The 16,553-nt window shown below is 41.3% G+C and overlaps 1 long non-coding RNA gene across 1 annotated transcript; it reads left to right on the forward strand.

Moving 5' to 3' along the window:
- Positions 1-777: 777 nt before the first annotated feature.
- On the forward strand, positions 778-15,449 carry LOC309624430. Its single transcript, XR_014241914.1, has 2 exons — positions 778-6,615; positions 10,165-15,449. It is a non-coding gene; the product is annotated as an uncharacterized lncRNA (long non-coding RNA).
- The last annotated feature ends 1,104 nt before the right edge of the window (positions 15,450-16,553 follow it).

The following is a 16,553-nucleotide window of genomic DNA, read 5'->3' on the forward strand; positions in this document are numbered from 1 at the left end:
GCCTGCGCGTCTGGAGCCTGTGCTCCGCAACAAGAGAGGCCACGATAGTGAGAGGCCCGCGCACCGCGATGAAGAGTGGCCCCCACTTGCCACAACTGGAGAAGGCCCTCGCACAGAAACGAAGACCCACCCAACACAGCCATAAATAAATAAATAAATACTTTAAAAAAAAAAAATGGATAATCTAATGATACAGGGTCTGATTTTCTTGCATGTTAACATCCACTGGAGCTGAGCAGGGACTGTCCCCTTTGTATGGGACATAAGATTTAGGTGGGACAGTTAACCGTGGTCCCTCCCCAGTGCTCCCTGTTACGCAGCACCTGGCCTGTCCCTTTCAGTTACCTGCCTGCTCTCTGGAGGCATTTCAATTTACAAGTCCTGGACCAGAATCAGGAAGGGTTAGTTTGGAAAAGTGTCTTGGAAGTAGGAGGTTCTTAAACAGATTTCGAAAGGCAAGATAGAGTGGCCTGGCAGATTGGACGTGCAAGGCATTTTAGAGGGAAGCTTCCTAGAAGACCAGAGTGTTTCCTCTTGACCAAAAATTGAGCCAATCACAAGGTGTCTGTGCTTTGGAGAAATCCAGATGATGTTGGCTGAGCAAGGTCTTACCTCCTGCTCTATGCCAGGCGTTTTGTAGGAGCATTTCAGTGGACAAGACAGTTTCCTGCCTCAAGGAGCATATAGCCTACTCGTGGAGGTGGCCAGTCCACAAGAAAACAAACCGCTACCTGTAGACTTACCCACTGTAACCATTGTTGCAGTGCCATGAAAGAATGGACAGAGTATTGTTGTCATAGAGAATTACAGTGAAGGTGTCAGGGAGGGGACATGGAAGCTGAGAATGGAGTGATAAGGCGAGGAATGTGATCAAGAAGATGCAAGGTGGAGGGAACAGCATGTGCAAAGGCCCTGCAGTGGGAGAACCTGGACTCTTCCTGAGGCTGGAAGAACAACCAGCGTGTCCGGAGCACAGTGAGGAAAGAGGAAACAGCCATCTGAGTAAGAGGGTAGAGCTGGAGTCCACCCCGAGAGGAAGCGGTGAGGGGTTTGAAGGATAGGAATGACTTGATTCTGTTTACATCCTGAAGGAACTTGAGAGATCAGCCTGGGAAAGGAAAGGCAAAGCAGGGCAGCATGGAAAGAAGACCGGGAGGCCATGCACTGCGATTAGCAGAGGCCCCGGTGTTGGCTTGTCCACCCTGTCAGCTGCCCGCAGCCAGCATCAGAGCACTGCCCGCAGCGCCTCCTTGTTGGACAGAGGCTCACACCACTTCCTCCTTGGTATTTCTTTCATCTCTACCCTCGGTGCTCATGTTTTAAAGCTTTCCCGTAGAACAGAATATGAAGGGAGTGGTGACTTCCCTTCTCTCTTCCTCCCTCCCCTTGCAAACTGCCCTGTCCCCCAGCACGCACACACATACCTGCAAGTGTGCACACACATGGTAATCTCAGGGTGCCTCATGCTTAAGGATGGCAGCACAGAGGGAAAGAAACAGGTGGAAGAGCCTTGCCTGGCTGGAGCGAAGTGCGCCAAACTGAGCTTAGCAGGAATGGACGGCCGTTAGCTAAAACAGGGCTAATTGGTGCTGGGCTTTGAAGTCCGAGACTAGAGGAGTTTTCATATGATTTGGGAAGCAGCTGGGAGTCTTTACAGGTTTGTGAAGAGGAGAGCAACGTGATCCAAGTGACTCTGGAGGAACGTGATTCTCGATGATAGGTGTCCAATAGACGAGAGGGGACCCACACAGGCTGGAGGAAGGGGAGCTAATTGGGAGGCAGGAGTCCAGGTATGCAGCCATTATGGCTTGGACCAAAGATGTGGGGAGGAGAAGGCAGACAGAAGAAGAAATGGCAGGATTTAAGGTTGGGCTTAGGGTGCCTCTCGGTGTGTGTTGGGGTGGGAGACATGGGTACAAAGATGAGGTGAATAAGAAACTGGGAACTTACTTGACAATGACATGGGAACTAGGAATGGATTTGATAGGACAGCAAAGAGAAATGTTGGACAGCTCACTCAAATCTCACTCCTGTTGGAAGTTATCCCTTCCTCCCTCCCTCCACCTTGGATGGTTAATTACTTTCAGGTGTGTGTCCACTCCTCTCCTTGTACCATGATGCTGTGTTGTAATATATCTTTGTCTGTCTACACCTGCTGCTAATCCACGAGCCTGGAAAACAGAGGCCCTGGTTTACTCCCTTTCTATTCCCAGTGCGTAGTTAGCATGGGGCCTGGCCCATAGTAAGTGCACTCAACATGTTTTGGTGAGTGAGTAAATGATTGAATGGAAACTTTTCAGAGGCGTGAAATTGAACCCAGCCACTGTACAACACTGTAAAACTTACACATTTTGTGGCAGCTGCAGCATCCTTTGAACAGTGGTGGAAATCAGGTTATAGTTGGGAGCCTCACAAAGCCCCAGCCATTACAGCAACTGACAGGTGGTGCTGGAAGTAGGGCTTGGATTGGCAGACAGGAGACTGGAGGAGTTAAGATACTGCTGGGGGAATTTGAGATCAAATTGCAGGGTTGTTTAAACAACTTAGGGTTACAAATGGGCCTTCATCCTTAAAATCCCATCAGTAAATATGTAGCCTTAAACTGTCGAAATAGCCCTCCTAATGTTGTTAAATCCCAGGGTTGGTAGCGGCCATTGGAAAGGCTTTGTACACTCTCATCCTGTTGCTTTCACTGAAATTACATTTGCGTTACAATGAAGTCCGAAACCTGAAAAATACATAAAAATGAACTTTTCCTACCACATGTTATGCCACCAACCAACATCAACCAAATTTATTAAACTTTCTAGATAACTATCTTTTATTCAGCTTTTACTCTGTGCCAAGCATTGAGTTTATACACATTATAGCATTTAAAGTTTACAACAAGTGCACAAGATAGGCACTGTTGCTCCCATCTTGTCGGTGAGCAATCTGAGGCCCAGAGAATTTAAGTTACTTGCCCACTGCGTGTGCACTATTTTGAGCTCATCATTTGGCCATGCAGTCTTCCAGCTGACAGCAAGGAAGACAAGCCTGGGAAAGACAGAGAGAGGTGGGGCTTCAAGGAGAGTTGTCCATGAATAAGCACTAATGGAAGCGTTTGAGCAGCCCATTCCCCCTAGAGAATACACAAAGAGGGAGACAGGGTGCTCAAGACTGCTTTTTACAGTAGGTCCTTGGGAAACTGTTAGGGAAGTAGAAGAGGAGACAGCCATAGGGTCAAAGGACCTTTCCAAGAAACAACTGGGAGTCCACTCAAGTCCCTCTACAGCCTTAACACACTGTTAGCAGGACCTCCACCTTCTGCCTCTATTTCTTCTTGCCTATTCCTTCCCTAACCACCCATTCCCAATAGATAAACAGATTGGTTGACAACAGTGTTTTCAATTTGGATGTTCATTTGGTTGGAGCTTGGAGAAGGCTGAGTAAGTATCAGTCTATCTAGAGTCTGCAGTCTAGATGAGAGCATAACAGCTACTTCAGAAAAGCATAAGATATAGAAGGAGTACAATAGTGAAGGTGGTAAAGGGGCATTTAATTTGCCTTCCAAGAAGCCAAGGAAACCCAAAGAATGGCACAAAAAGAGTAAGATTGCCCTTTCTCTGGCCATTACTATGGTCAGGGGTAGTTTTGTGCATGCCCAAGGGTCTTAGAAAATTGCCATTGCCCAAGGCCACTCAGGGCAACAGTAGCAAAGCAATGAGGGCAAAAAAGGTGAATCTGGATTTCATCATGTTACTTTCCAAATGGCTGCAGAAATTCAGTTGATGGTTTTAAACTGAACTTTTCCCAAACTCAAAAGAGATGTAGGCTATATATTTGGTGAGAGTTATTGTGCTGATAATATTAGATAATAAAAGATTTGGGGAGACAATTTAGTTCAAACTCCTAATTTTAAAGGCCAGAAAACTGATGCTCAGAAAGGAGAAGCAACTTGCTCATGGTTACACAACCAGACAATTGACATACTGGGGCTAGAAACCAAGTTTCCTGTATGTTCTGCTGGAATTTTCCCCCTAGGGGACATAGGAGAGTTAAGCACCCAAATAAAAACATTGTCTCAGCATGACCTTCAGTGCAGTGATTTTTTTTGGTTGCTTGTATTTCATTCAAGTCCAGGCAGCTCAGAGCACAGTGGGAACATTCTGGAAGCCTGTTCCTAGTTGGAAATCCTTGGTCAGTTAGGGCTAAGATCAGGACCATCTACTTGCTCCAGACGTCGCAGGAGTGCTGAGGGAATTAGGTCTTTTATTTGTGTTAGTTTGGATGGTTAATGATGTAAATATGTGTCTAGTTAGTGCACTTAGCATTTAAATCAGATCTAATGGTAATACTAGTTTGCCTTCCATACTGCCCATTGAAGAGCAGATCATTGCCAGTAACTTTTGCGTGAGAAGAATTGCAAATTGTTCTTGCAAGCATAGCATCCTCTTTATTTGGAATGCTCTACATTTTCTTCACTTGGATTGGGAACAGTATAGAAATGGACATGCCCTTGGCACTCATCTCCTGTGTTTTTCATCCCGGCGTATGGATTGAGTATACCTGATGGGGTAAAAATCACTTGATCTGCTCCATGCTCCCAGGTTTCACTTTCCCTGCCTGATGACTACTGGCTTTGACTACTTTGACTACTCCCCCACCTTTGACTACTCTCCAGCTAACTAGTCAACTGCTTCATTTTGCTAATGGTGACCTGGGTTTGGGTTTCTCATTATTTTTATTTCCTGAGGGCCAACAGCCATAGATTCTGTGGGAATCAAACAAGAAAAGAGGATAAGTCATATTGGAATTTTCCCAGCCTCTATTTTCCTTCCAAGTGCAGATTCCCTGGCTGGGGTCTGCCTGGACAGCCTGTAGGAATTTGAACCTGAGTGAAAGAGAAAACACTGTGCTAGAGGGACTGCACAAGTACTCTAGGAGAAGGTGCTGCACAATTAACCACAAAGCACTGAGTGGAAGGGGCGTATTAAAGCTTCATGTTCCTTCAGGCAACTCTGGAACTCTTCTTCTCCGGCCCTCCTCTCATATCCTCTCCCTTTCCCCTCTGGCAAGGACTTTCTGGCATGGAATGTTCTCTGTTATCCTAGAAACAGGTCAGAGCTTCTTTTCATCCTGGATAAAAATTTGTGTGGTTTAAAAAATAATCCAAAAAATAAACCAAAAAGAAGTTTATTTTAAAAATAAACCAAAAAAAGTACATTGGAACAGGCTTTCTGGAGGGCACTCTGGCAATATGTATCAAAAACCAAAAGGCAATTATATTTTGGGGAATTTATCTCGGAGGAACAATCAGACTTATACATAGTGCTCTAAGTACAACATGTTCATCAGAGTGTCGTTTATGTGAAAGCGCTGGGATTCCAGAGTTTCTACAGAGTGGGGTCAGGCAACATCTCTCCCACTACATGTGTGTTTGCTTCCACTGGTTTAAGAGGCTGAGCACGAGGCTAAGTGAGGAGCTCAAAAGCTTCTTGAGGATAAAATAATTGAAACACTGCCATTTTTTTGAGGTTGAGATGTATCAGGTATGTCTGGTGAATGTGGCCCCAGTGGAAACTAGATTGGGGGGATCCTAAGAGGAATTTTATCATAGAGGAAAAAGCAAGCCAGGTTAGCCACAGGGCCTAGTCTTGGAAGGAAACAGTGGTGGTAAACACGGCATGTTGGCTGATGCCAGTACTTGAACCATTCCCTCTGCTAGTGACTGACCATTCTGGTTTGCAGGGGACTGAGGAGTTTCCTGGGACATGGGACTTGCACTGCTAAAATCAGGAATGTCCCTGCAAGCTGGAATGGTTGGTCACCCTCCCTCTACTAGGGAGGACAGGTGGGCACTCAGAGACAAAAGCTATGCAAGAACCATAGAGTGTGTCACTCACACTGGACAGTCGGGCTTTGACCAGCCTTGCTATGGGACCCTAGCTGAGCATAGCGAATATATCCGTTCCTTCTCACTTCCAGGGGTGGTAGAGCAATAAAGTCAATTCTGAAGTACATTGATGGTATTTTGGTTGTGTCAACATTTGAAATAACAGATTCTCAGAACACGGTGATGAGTTGGTACAATAACAGAAGCGAAGTTCCAGCCCAAAGTGTATCCCTGTGGAACTGTCAGGCATGGAATGAGTCTGGTGGCCATGGAGGCAAGCAATAGCCAGGAATGACCCACTGACACAGGTAAGCGCTCCTGTAGACTCTGAGAAGTACGATATTTAAGGAGGAAGACTTTGAAAACCATAGAGTTGGGGCCCTAGAGTTACATTAATTTGGGAAGTTAATGTTACTGGGACTACATTTGTACTCACTGACTAGTAAAGCTGGAGATATTCAGATCACATTTATGAGTAAAAAATTGAAACAAACTGTCTGATAATAGAAAATTGATTAAATAAATTATGATATTTATAGTCATTTGGAATGGAGATATAAATATATTTATAGACATGCAAAGAGAATCACAATATTATTGAGTAGAATAAAATCAGCATGTAAAATATAGCCTATTTTATTACAGGATGTCTACATTTTTAATTTAGATGCACATATATGAACAACCAAAAGAGTCTAGAAGATTAACAATGAAATAGACTCTGGATAGTAGGATTTGGGGTAAGTTACATTTTTATTTCCTTCGGTATTTCTCAATTTTATAATTTTTCTAAAAGAGCATGCATAATTCATGCTACACTCACATACACACACACACAAACATACACATACTTAAACCACCTGCACATGTCACACAGTTGCAGCTTCCTAAAACCTTTTCATAAAAAAAGGCATCATATCTACAATTTTAAGATATGTTCAGATTGAGCACTGACACCTTGGCTATTATATTCATAAAGAGCAAATCACCTTTAGGCCTGAACTAAGAAGTCTATGCATTTTGAGGCACTGTGAGGAAAAAAGCATGCATCTGAGTTCTCATGACCATCTAGGTTCAGAAATTGGGAAACAAAGAAGTTAGAACTCCTCTTTCATTTTGTTGGCAAAGGTTCCTTCCACGCCTGAAATTGCATGAGTCACAGGCCTGGTGAGCTGGATGAGAAGGCAGCACACGATGGAGGCCTAACCAGACTGGGGGTTGGCGAGGGGCTCTGGGCACATTTTCCTGAGAAGAGCACAGGCTGGGGGAGGGGTCTCTGCCTGGACAAGAGCCCTCCGTCTGTCATCTCAGAGCCTGGCAAGGAATGGGCATGAAGCAGGCCCTCAATATGTGCTTGTTGCATTCATTAGACAATACCAACAACCACCAGATGCCAGGGGTGCTTTATTGTGCTTTCTAGCTCAGCATTTTGTGAGACACTATATACATACATATATATCACCTATTTTTACCACACTTGAATAGTACACATTACCCCCATTTTAAAGAAAGAAAAACTGGGGCTCCATGTGGCTTAATAACTTCACCACCACTCTGTATCCCTGATGCTATTATGCAGTGGGATTTGTTATCCTAGATTTGCCATCCTTTTGTGTTCCCAGCCCAGAGAAGTAACCAAAGGGGGATAGCCAAATAGCTGCTCTGGGAAAGGGCGCCATGCTGGCATTATGTGCTAGAATACTGTGCAATGCTTGCTAATGGCGCAGACAGTGGAAATTAGAGGACACAAAAGCTCCTCCTCTTGTCATCTGTAACATGCCTTTACTGTTGATGAGCAGAATGCAGAGAGCTTAGAATTGCATACTTAACAGGAGCTCATCCAGACCCTCTTTGGTCTGGATAATGGCTGGAAATCAAGCTCTTGCTGAGAGTTTGTAGTTCAATCAAGTCAGAAAATTACATGCATCTCAATTTTTTAAATACATATTTTTTTCAATATGATTGAAGGGCTACTTCAGTCTTGAGTTTTTACCAGCTAGCCCATGTTTCTCATTCCTCACCTAGTATCCAGAAATGCAGAGAAATCTGTTCCAGAAGATTTCATTGTATTGAAGCTGCCAAGAAAGGGACACTTGCTTAAAATACTTGATACATCAGAGAGTTTTAAAAGAGTTAGGCTGACTTCACTCCACAGAAATATAGAGAATTTTTAATTAAATTTGCGCCCACTGAATTCTTTAAAATATGATACTGTTTGTAAAAGCTACAAATGAGAACACAGTAACTCCTTAAAGTAAAACAGTGCTCCATATGAAAGGAGGGAAGGAAGGGAGGGAGGAAGGGAGGAAGGAAGGAAGGAAGGAAGGAAGGAAGGAGGGAAGAAGGGAAGGGAGGAAGGGGGAGGGATGGAAGGAGGAAGGAGGGAAAGGAGGGAGGGGGGAGGGAGGGAGGGAGAAAGGAGGGAAGGGAAGGAGAGGGAGGGGAACATTGAGAACATAGTCAATCATATAAGTAATAGCACCTGTCACAACTTTAGATCACTAAATTTAGGTACTAAATTATATGAAAAGTCATCTTGTCTACTATGAATAAAGGAAGAAGGAGGAAAGGGATGTAAAACAGAAGGGAAGAGCACACTAGTAATTTAAATTCTTTAAGTGATGAGGGTTTCTGGAACTATCAGTAAACAGAATCATGCTCTTCAAAAGGATGGACCTCAGTGCAAACAACTCTCTTTTTGATTACCTGGTGCAGTATAGAAACTCAAGAGCTGGAATCAGCTGTTCAGAAATCATACACTTTTAAATCCAGGCATTTCCCATCTTTATTGTTGGGGTGTCTAAGACAACTTTAATGGGAATTCAGTTCCTCATGCATCCTAAAACTGCAAACTTGCCTCTAGTTGTTAAGCTTTCAGAATCTGCATGAATCTCACCCATATTTACTTAGGCCAATACCTCTCTCCTCTTATTGCTCTCTCTATATATTTTTTCTATCTTTTAAAATTAATATTTCCCTATAGGAAATACCATCAGGTCTTCTCTTGCCCTGAATTCAAATTCTTCAAGGCTCTCAGAGTATTAGAACAAGCACATATCCTAGTGCTGAGCTATGCCAACCTGTTCTTTCACAGGTGAGGAAACGGGTCAGAGTAGTTAAGAGACTTATCTACAGTCATGGAATGATATTCTGAAAATGAAAGAATAGTATGGATTGTGTACAATGACAGGTCTTTGAAGTAACACAGACTGCATATGAGTCCCAGATCTATCCTTTGCCCTGTGGCCTTAGGCATAACCATATAATTACAGTCTCTACAATGCCATCTGTAAAATGGGGATAATAAAATATAAATTAAGGGTTGCTATGTGGACTAAATGAGAGCTAGAGAATGTCTGGCCTATGACAGGCTTTCCATAAATGTCAATTTCCTTTCTTTAAAAGACAAGGCATCAAAAGAAGTAAAATATTTAAGAGATTAAAATGGCCAAAATTCCTCATCTATTTTTAGCCACATGTAAATGAGGTAGAATTTCTATTCTTAACTGATTTCTGTAATTCTTGTCATTTTCTAAAACTGTGTATCTCCACAGGAACTCCCTAAAAATATTTCCACCAATGGCAGAACCTAGGATTCTTGTGCTTCCCTTTTGGAGCCTGGAAAGTGCTTTTCCCTGGCACTGGGAAGAGGCAGGGACCTCCTTGACACTGGCCTGTATTACTCAGGACATAGCTCAAGATGCAGAGGATGTGCCTCCTGATAAGATTCACATAGTAATCACAGAAAATCAGGCTGAGCTCTTGGTGTAGAATCAGGAAAATTACAATATGGTTGGACTGATGTGAATATGAAACATAGCCTGTTCTTCAAAGTGAGAAAGAAGAAGTGAGAGATACTGGCAATTATCGCCCTGTAAACATCATTTCCAGCCATGATAATTATGTGTGTGTGTGTGTGTGTGTGTGTGTGTGTGTCCATGTGTGTGTTTAAGTAGCAGGAAAGTGATGATATCAGGAACAATAAGTGGCTGAGGCTTCAAAGAAACAAATCATGCCAGCACAATAGCTTTTTTTGACAGAGTTATGAATAGATGAAGAGGAAATGTAAGAGATGCAATATATCTTATGTTGGTAAAGATTTGATATGTCTCAGGGAATTTTATTTCCAAAATTAGTTACAAGATCACAAAGAAAGGTTATTGATAAATTGCAAAGTATCTGGTTGTAGGAAGGTGTAGAAATGGCTGTCGGGGATGGTCTTATTTAACGCCTTCATCATTAATTTGGATGAGGGAGTGAATGTCTCTTCGTGTTCATGAAAATTGCAGGTTATACTAAATCAGGACGTGTTGTGAACACTGATCAGCCAGAAACTGACACAAAGAGGTCCCCAAAGAAGGACAAATTGGACAGAAGCAAGAGCCAACTGAGGAAAGCAACGTTTTTAGGTCTGTTTTTTTTTTTTTTTGTAAAGTCAGTGTTTTTTTTTTAGGAATTCCTTTATTTTTATTTATTTATTTATTTATTTTTGGGGGCTGTGTTGGGTCTTCATTTCTGTGCAAGGGCTTTCTCTAGTTGCAGCAAGGGGGCCACTCTTCATCACGGTGCGCGGGCCTCTCATTATCGCGGCCTCTCTTGTTGCGGAGCACAGGCTCCAGACGCGCAGGCTCAGTAGTCGTGGCTCACGGGCCTAGTTGCTCCGCGGCATGTGGGATCTTCCCAGACCAGGGCTCGAACCCGTGTGCCCTGCACTGGCAGGCAGATTCTCAACCACTGCGCCACCAGGGAAGCCCTTTAGGTCTGTTTTGATTTACCTTTTCTTACAGTGAGTAGAATGAGAACTTGATAGCAAAGTAGAGCCACACAGACTTAGAGAAGAAGATGGACAATAAAAAGGAATCTGTTAGACACTGTCATGGGGACTCACGTTTGCTGGGGGCCCACTGTGTGCCAGCTTCTGCATTTGGACTTCACACTGTATGTGCTCAGAGGAGGCTCAGAGATGTTAAGAATCCCGCAATAGAGGAGGAACTTATAATTTTGCATAATCTAGCCATTACTCATTAAGTGTAATTTGACATAGATTGGATATCCTTGACTTCTTGGAGCTTGAATTCTGTAGATTTACATTTTATCTGTAAGTCTATGATCTACTTTGAGTTATTTTGTAAAAGGTAAGGATTAAGGTGAAATTTTTTTGTGTAGGGACATCCAGCATCATTTGTTGAAAAAGACTATCATTTCCTCCTGAATTGTCTTTGTATCTTTGCCAAAAAACAGATGTCACATATGTGTGAATCTACTTCTGGAATCTTTATCTGTTCCATTGATATACGTTTTTATCCTTTTGCCAGTATTCACTGTCTTGATTACTATAGCTTATAGTAAGCCTTGAGATCAGCTAGTGTGAGTCCTGCAACTTTCTTCCTTTCCAAAATTGTTTTGGCTAGTCTAGTTCCTTTCTTCTTTCATATAAATATTTCAAACAACTTATCAATATTAATACAACATCTTCCTGGGATTTTCACTGTGATTTCTTTGAATCTCTAGATCAGTTTGGGGAGAATTGACATGTTAACAATATTAACACAATCCATGAATACAGAATATCTCTCCATTTCTTTAGGTTTCTTTGATTTCTCTCATAAGTGTTTTGTAGTTTTCAAGATACAGATCCTGCACTTAGTGATATTGCAAATGATATTGTTATTTTTAAGTTCAAATTCTAAATTTTATTACTTACATATAAAAATATAATTAATTTTTGCATATTGATCATGTACCTTGCAGCCTTGCCAAACTGAGTTATCAGTTCTAGGACCTCTTTTGTAGTGTCCATATAGGCAATTATGTCATCTGTGATAGAGAATTTTATCTCTTCTTTTCCAATCTGTATGCCTTTTATTTCTTTTTATTGCCTTACTGTCCTGGCTAGGACTTCTAGTACAATGTTGAATAGGAATGGTTAGAAAAGAAATTTTCGCCTTGTTCCCAATATTAGGGGGAAAGTATTCAGTCTTCATATACGACATAAGCTGTAGGCTCCTAGAAGATGCACTTTATCTTAAGACAGTTTCCCTCTGTTCCTAGTTTGCTGAGAGGTTTTAATCATGGATGGATGTTGAATTTTGTCAAGAAAATTTTGCATTCATTTTGAGAATCAAATAATTATTTTTTGCTTTACTCTGTTACCTTTTAGTTAAACATAAGAAAATACATCATACCATAGTTCTTAATTTTGTGTAGACCCAAGTTTTTGTCTAATACCATATTCCTTCTGCCTGAAGACCTTTTAAAAACATTTCTGGCAGGACAGATATGATGGCAATAAATACTGTGTTTTTGTTTGTCCGATAAACTCTTTATTTCTCCTTCATTTTTAAAAGATATTTTTCCAGGGGTAGAATTCTGAGTTGACAGGGTTTTTTTTTTTTTTCCCTTTCAGTGCTATTGTCCCTCCCTTGTCTTTTGGTTTCTACAGTTTCTGACAAGAAGTCTGTTGTCATTCTTATCTTTGTATGCAAAGTGGTTTTTCTCTCGCTGCCTTTAAGATTGCTTTCTTTTTCCCCTCTTTGATTTTGAGCAGTTTGGATATGATATGCCTAGGAGTACGTGGGTGTGTGGGTGTGTGTGTACCAATTTACATTCCCACCAACAGTGTAGGAGGGTTCCCTTTTCTCCACACCCTCTCCAGCATTTATTGTTTGTAGATTTTTTGATGATGGCCGTTCTGACTGGTGTGAGGTGATACCTCATTGTAGTTTTGATTTGCATTTCTCTAATAATTATTGATGTTGAACATCTTTTTCTCATGTGTTTGTTGACCATCTGTATGTCTTCCTTAGAGAAATGTCTATTTAGGTCTTCCATCCATTTTTTGATTGGGTTGTTTGTTGTTTTGATATTGAGCTGCATGAGCTGTTTGTATATTTGGAAAATTAGTCCCTTGTCAGTTGCTTCATTTGCAAATATTTTCTCCCATTCTAAGGGTTGTCTTTTTGTTTTGTTATGGTTTCCTTTGCTGTGCAAAAGCTTTTAAGTTTAATTAGGTCCCATTTATTTATTTTTGAGCACCTGCTAAAGTTAATGAAAAAGAAAGTGCAAGTGAGTGAAAATCTAAAGCCACAGGCAGTTCTGTATTCTCTGAATTACTTACTTACACTCAGCCTTTGCTAACCTATACTCAGTCTTCACCAATTTTTTAACAATTTTAGTTAAGTTCTTCTACCAGTGTCCAGCTGCATTTGTCCCAGGTAAGAAAATGTTTCACCTCATCTCTTTGTAGGCATCTGTCATTCCTTAGCTCTCTGACAGGGTAAATTGATGTTGTTGTGGATTTGCTGTTTGTCTAGTTTTTGTGTGCGTGTTGATATTGTTGCTATTGTTTTTGTAGGGATGAGTATGATGCTATTTCTAGCTTTTTGCTTTCTCCAGATGGACTAGAAAGTTATCTGTTTGCTTTTGATAAGACGCCAGAAATCTGCCCTGTGTTGGAGACCAGATCCTATTCTCTCCACTCATTCCTCTACCTTTCTTTTGGCAGTGTTTTCAGGGATTTGGAAGTAAAGGTCCTGATGGAGAACAGAAAAAAAAGTGTACTCCCCTTCAAGGTAAAATGATATCCACCTTCTATGTTTATTTGAATCTTTTGATATTTTCTACAGAGTTCATTTCGGATATTTTTCCATTATTCTCCTCATCAAGTCAATAAAGCCCTTAGAAATTCTCTTGTGTTGAGAGAGTATGTGAATTACCTCATTACAAATTTATTTACCCTTGGTAACACTTCACAGAAGCTTTTCTAAACCACATTTCCCATTTCAAAAGTACAAAGCCAACAGGCTATTCTATTATTTCAAAAAAGAAAAGAAATCATTCAATTAGTAGTATGTCAGATGAAAGGGACACTTTGAATTGTGGCATCATTCTGAACATGTGAAAAGCCAAGTCTGCACTCTCATAACTATGGGATGAGGCATGAATATTCTATACATTTCTGATTAATCAAAATCCATGCAAAAGTATCAGTCAGATCAGAAGAGTCAGAATTGATTAAACCATGTTTAGCTTATCTGTATTGTCTGGGTATCACGCAGATGAGAATAGAAGCCAATGTGATAGTGTGGGAACAAAAGACTTGTCAACCTGACACTATTTTAAACACAGAAACAAATGGAATCTTGTGAACCAATTCTGATTAACTAAACCTGACTCTACCTTGAAAAACATAATGGTATTTTATGCTTTTAATATGGTTATCAGCGCATCTCTTCTATTCTAAGGTATCTAGACACATAATCTTCAGGTGTTGGGAAATAATATCTTCAACCTGAGAATAGCATGGCCTGCAGTATGCCAGCCACATACAGGAAACTACAGGGAAAACCTGTTTCTGGTGTGATTAAAAGCTCGCTTGAAAGGACCTCTTTGCATGTGGAACTTTCCTGGATAAAGGATAGAGAGCTTCTTTGTCTTCAAAGAGCTTCAAAGGATATACAGAAAGAAGCATGTGCAGACTGGAGAAGCAGATGTGCGAGGTAAGGAAAGTATTAACATTATATACTCTGATGACACGTAGTATCTACAGCCCTTACTCCTTGGCTCCATCCCCCAAATAAAAGCCGTTCAGGTAGAATGGGGTAGAACAAAGCCCACCTTGACCTCTTCTGTTGCTATTGTGCTAGGCAGGCTGAAGATTTTGGAATAACTGAGTTGTCATGGCTGTTGACTGAGGATGCAAACGTGGGCCTTAACAGTGAGGGAACAATCTTCCCAGCCTGGCCTCAGGGGCATTGTAGTGGGCAGATGTGGTATGTGGCCTCTACATGACTAGAGTGCATCATGCAAACAATTCCTCCTCATGCCTCTTATTGTCCTATTACCCACCTGAAGATTAAACCTCATATATTCTGAGAAGCAGCAAGGGAAGTTGAACAGACATAAACACAATCCTGCTCTTCCTCTCTGTTTTCTCTCTCTCCTGAAATTCAGTCCCATTTTTGGTTCCTACAGCCCATTCCTCAGGGACCTCAGCAGCCTCCCTCCCTCCCTCCCTTCCTCCAGTGATGCACGTCAGCATTCGGGGACATAGAAAAACCTGCTATCCTCCCACCCTGGTCGGCAGAGGGTAAGGTTGTGAGCTGTTTCAACAGGGCTGTGTACCTTTTTTTTTTAAAAAAAAAATTTATTTATTTATTTGGTTGCACTGGGTCTTAGTTGCGGCAGGCAGGCTCCTTAGTTGCAGCACGTGGGCTCTTTAGTTGTGGCATATGAACTCTTAGTTGCAGCATGCATGTAGGATCTAGTTCCCTGACCAGGGATCGAACCCGGGGCCCCTTGCATTGGGAGTGCGGAGTCCTAACCACTGTGCCACCAGGGAAGTCCCTGTACCTTTTTTTTTTTAACTCCATCTGTGGCAAAAGTTAAAAATGCTTTAATAAAGACACTCTTATCTTTTGTTTTTAAGAAGAGAATAGCTTTGGGGGCAACACAAATGTTAAAATCCACAATTTGTTCCATTCCAACCAATAAGCAATCAGAGCAACAATGGACTTTTTTTAGGTTTCCACAACATCAATATCATAACAGTTTTCCAAAACTAGTCAAAATGAAATGTTCTCACCTGACATACCTCTTCTGTTTTTAGTTAACTGAACCACTCTCCCTTTTCCATTCACCTTTCTTAAAATCCTCAAACTTTATCTGTTACAAGCAATGGAAAAAAGTGTGCTGTTATAACGTTTACAAAGTCAGTGCCCAGGCTTCTCATTCAAAACTTATTGACCATTCACAAGAATATTCATCCATTTAAATTATTGTGAAATTCCACTTTGATAAACCCACTGGAAAAAAAAACCTAAGACATTTTAGAGTTAAATTTACCTCAGGTTCTCTAGATAAGAGATCCTGTTCTCTCATTCTAGAGTTCGCTTACATTATATCCTGTGTATTCAGAACCATGGTCTGCATCCTAAACAGATGAAAATATGTTTTAACAATGTTTCCTGTAACATCAACTAAATTCTGCTCTAGTCCATTTTCTAGAATGTGTGTCCTATTCTGGGGGTGGGGGGAAACTCAGTGAACTTATGAATGGGTAGTGATGAAATTTCTACAGATTAAAAGATCAATAATTTCTAATGTTAAAAATCCTTACTCAGGTATTACTTTTAAAAATTATCTCACCATAGTTATTTAGGGATCTTTTAAAGTAAGAAATTTAAGTAGCTGACAGAAAATCAGGAGGCAGGCATAGGGGAGATGGAGGAGGTAGGGGAAAAAGTGAGGGTGAAGGTTGTGACACAGGAATTGATTTGAAATTTAGTATCTTATGTGTGCCAGCAGTAACAATGAAATAAAATGGATAAATATAAAATTTATATGTCAGGATTGAGAAAGCATGGGTCTTGCATGAAATGGTGAACATAAAATAGAATTCAAGTGTTATGTCTTAGTGTGGAAAGACTGCAATGTTATAGTAAGAAATGCCACTTGCTTAGTGAGTAGGGATCCACTTTGGAGACCATCAGCTCAGTTCCATACAGAAGTTAAATGTTAGTCTATGTTTCCTATTAGATGTAGTGGGCATTGGTGGTTGCCTACCCAGCATCCAACTCTGCTTTCTCTTTCCCAACAGAACTCTGAGCTTGTTCAGGTATCCTCCAGGCCCCCACGTACCCAATGAGATTCAGGGGAACCTGACCCCACCACATCTAGG

This window comes from Balaenoptera borealis (genome assembly GCF_965194805.1).
Source record: "Balaenoptera borealis genome assembly, chromosome: 2".
Lineage (NCBI taxonomy): Eukaryota > Metazoa > Chordata > Mammalia > Artiodactyla > Balaenopteridae > Balaenoptera > Balaenoptera borealis.